At 24.0% G+C, this 3789-nt stretch overlaps 2 protein-coding genes across 4 annotated transcripts in view; one reads left to right on the top strand and one right to left on the bottom strand.

Annotated features, from left to right (window-relative positions):
* LOC117181471 (DDB1- and CUL4-associated factor 12) overlaps positions 1 to 3789 on the top strand; it is a 251124-nt gene that overhangs the window by 105086 nt on the left and 142249 nt on the right. The window lies entirely within an intron of this gene.
* The window catches only part of LOC117181473 (pyruvate dehydrogenase E1 component subunit alpha type I, mitochondrial-like), a 44525-nt gene that overhangs the window by 1267 nt on the left and 39469 nt on the right, over positions 1 to 3789 (bottom strand). The gene's annotated exons all lie outside the window — the stretch shown is intronic.

Below are 3789 nucleotides of genomic sequence, written 5' to 3'. Positions count from 1 at the left end.
TACGATTCGTTAGATGGCGCGCAGGGCGGGAAGGAACGGTAGGTTTCGGTAAAGATACGCCGGGAAGAAACTCGAATTTTCGGCCGAGATAGGAAGAAAATTAAAAATTCATTTTTTTGGTTTGAAATTCTTTTAAAATTTAAATATTTGATTGAAAATTTATGTACTTTCTTAAAAATTCATCCTATTGGTTGAAAATTGATCTGTTTGAATGAAAACTAGTTGTTTCTAATTTAGAATTTTTTTAACTGAAAATGTAACTGTTCCATTTTTTTGTCTTCTAAATTCATTCCAATTTCATGGAAAGCGATAGATTTTTTAAATTTAGTCTAATCCATTTGAATTCTTTTTAATTTAACTTGAACTCTTTTGATGGTTTATGAATTTATCCTGAATTCGTTAACTTTTGAGCGGTAAAAAATAACTCTATGAGCCTGATAAAGTCAAAAACAGAATTGTTTTTTGTAGGTCCCTCTGGGTGTGGGAATCGCTTTTGCGCACAAGTACAGAAAAGATGGTGGAGTGTGTGTTGCCCTTTACGGAGACGGTGCAGCAAATCAGGGTCAAATTTTCGAGGTCTACAATATGGCTAAACTTTGGGACATTCCATGCATCTTTGTTTGTGAAAACAATGGTTATGGAATGGGTACCAGTGCCGAAAGGGCGTCTGCCAGCTCGGAATACTACACAAGGGGAGACTACATTCCTGGCATTTGGGTAATTTTTGCAAATTCAGTTTCAACACTTTTTACAGAAATCAGAGCACAAAAGGTGCTCAAAAAAGGGAAAAATAGGGCAATTTTCTCCCGGAAAAGCGGAAAGATTAAACATTTATTTTTAAAATGTCGAAAAGAACAATCTTTTTTGGGATTTATTCTTTTTCGTGGTTTTTATAACGTTCCAAAATCTTAAGAAAGAAAAGAGATCCCAAAAATCCTAAATCACAATTTTTTTTTTCTCGAAAAAGTAAAATGATATAAAATTTGTTTGGTTAAAGTTGAATAAATTTCAGGTGCAATATATTCCGAGAAAGACATTCTAGGGGAATTTATGGGAATCTCAGAATTTGTTTTAATTAATAGAAAATTGCATTTTTTCGTTACTTTTCGATTGAAGATTTAACTCTTTTTTTTCTCGAAAATTTATCTTTTTTATTTTAAATTTTACCTGCTTTAGCAGAAATTAAATCTTTTTTTTTTTCATAAAAATGCAACTTTTTGTTTAAAATTTATATTTTGGTCGTGAAAAATGAAATACTTTGTGGATGAAAGTTCCACTTATAAAAAAATGGTTTTTATTAGAAATTCATCTGTTTTAGTATACAAAATTGATGTTTTTTAGATAAAAATGCAACTATTTGGTAGAGAATTTAACTATTTTGTTAAAAATTCATAATTTTGGTTTAAAAAATTCGTCTTTTTGGATTGAAAATTAAATATTTTTCATAGAAATTTATTTTTTCGTTATAAAAATTTAATTTTTCATGTTACTGAGTTAACTGGAATCTTTTTTAGATGAAAAGTCAACTTTTTTTTGTAATAAAAAATTCTTCTGCTTTAAGATTAATTTCGTATTTTTTGATAAAAATGCAACTATTTGCTAGAGAATTCAACAGTTTTGTTAAAAAGTCATCCTCTTTGGTTATAAATTCGTTTTTTTGGATTAAAAAATGAATTTTTTTGGTAGAAAATTATTTCTTTTTAAAAAATTCATAGTTTGATCGTGAAAACTGGACTAAAATATTTTTCAACAGAAAATTCAACTATTTTTTGAAAATTTATCTTTTGAATTTAAAACTTCATCTGTTTTGTAGAAGAAATTTCATTTTTTGTATGAAAATGCAACTTTTTGGTTAAAAATCGTTCTTCTTTGCTTGATAATTCAACTAATTTGTTTAAAACATTTTCGTTGAATCGCTTTGTTAAGAAATCACTTTTTTTTGTTAAAGTTTTACATTTTAAGTTGAAAAGTTATCTCCTTGGTTAAAAGTTTAATTATCTTGCTGTAAATTAATCTTTTTTAATTGAAAATTCAAAATTAACGAAATTTAAATTAGACCAAAATATTTTAAAAGACTATATTGTAAAATTTTTTTATTAAAGGCTGATCTTTGGTGGAAAATGTGACTGTTTAGTGGAAAATACTTCTTTTTTTTTGTTTAGAATTCATTTTTTAACAGAAAATGGAACTTTCCCATTATTTTAAGATTGATATGTTTTAGTTAAAAATTCGCGTTTTTTGCAAAAAAAAAATTATTTTATAGTTTGAAATTTCCTTTTTTTGCATAAAAATGCATCAATTTCGTGGAAAATTAATTTTTTGTTTAAAAATTGCATTTTTGTGAAGAATATTTATATTCTGGTTTGAAGGTTCATTAATTTAAATAAAATTTCATTTATTTTTTAAATGAAAAATCTGTATTTGTTCAAAATTCGTCTTTTTGGTTTTAGAATTATTTCCTTTTGTTGTATGAATTTCATTCCTTTTTTATTGAAAATTCAACTATTTTGTTGAAAATGGAACATTTGTTAAAATCTTATTAATTAAGTTGATGATTCATCATTTTAATTGAAAAAAGTTTCTCTTTGTTTAAAATTTAACTATTTAGTTAAAAAGTATATTTTATAGTTGGCAATTAATTTCTTTTAACTTGAAATTTAACTTGTACACGTTTGGTTCTAAATTTGTCTTCTTAAGTTGAAAATTGAAATATTTGGTTTAAAATTCCTATATTTGATCGAAAATTCAAATTTTGTGGGAGAATATTTAATCTTTTTGACGATTAATTCATCTTTTTGGTTTAAAATTCTTTTAAAATTTAATTATTCGGTTGAAAAATGTATGTTTTTTGTTAAAAATTCATCTATTTTGGTAGAAAATTCATCCTATTGGTTAAAAATTAATCTATTTGATTGATAACTAGTTGTTTCTAATTTAGGATTTTTTTTAACTGAAAATGTAACTGTTCCATTTTTTGTCGAAAATGTATCTTTTTTGATAGTCATTTAATCCTCTTGGTTATAAATTATACTATTTCGTTCAAGATTTACTTTGTTTTTATTGAACATTAAGTTTTTTTATCTAAAATTTAATTATTCTATTTTTAGTTGAAAATTTATCTGTTTTTGGTGAAAATTCAACTATTTGTTGAAAATCCGTCTTTTTTAACCGAAGAATAATCTCATTATTTGAAATTTCATCCTTTTGATTCAAATTAATTTCTGTGGTTAATAATTTAATTATTTTGTTGAAAATTTTTTCCTTTTTTCGTTGAAAATTTATTTTACTAACTGAAAATTTAAGTATTTTATCTTCGGAAGAAAATTGATCTTTTTAGTTGAAAATTCACTTTAAGAAATGGAATCTTTTTCGTTAAAAAATGTTTTGTTTTGTAGAAAATTTAACTATTCTGTTTTTTGTTTTTTATAGAAAATTCATCTTTTGAGTTGAAAATTCCATTATTTGTTCAAAAATTCATAATTTTTGTTGAAAATTTATCAACGTGATTAAAAATTAATTTCTGTTGATGAAAATTTGTTCTTTTTTTGGTTAAAAAATTAATTTGGTCATCTAAAAATTTCAGTATTTTAGTTTCGGGAAATAATTTTTTTTTTGAAAATTCACTTTAAGAAATGGAATTTTTTTCGTTAAAAAATGTTTTGTTTTGTAGAAAATTTAACTATTCTATTTTTTGTTTTTTATAGAAAATTCATCTTTTGAGTTGAAAATTCCATTATTTGTTCAAAAATTCATAATTTTTGTTGAAAATTTATCAACGTGATTAAAAAT

Source organism: Belonocnema kinseyi, chromosome 10, assembly GCF_010883055.1.
Source record: "Belonocnema kinseyi isolate 2016_QV_RU_SX_M_011 chromosome 10, B_treatae_v1, whole genome shotgun sequence".
NCBI lineage: Eukaryota > Metazoa > Arthropoda > Insecta > Hymenoptera > Cynipidae > Belonocnema > Belonocnema kinseyi.
The sequence above is the reverse complement of the archived record's forward strand: the minus strand, read 5'-3'. Positions and strand labels throughout refer to the sequence as shown.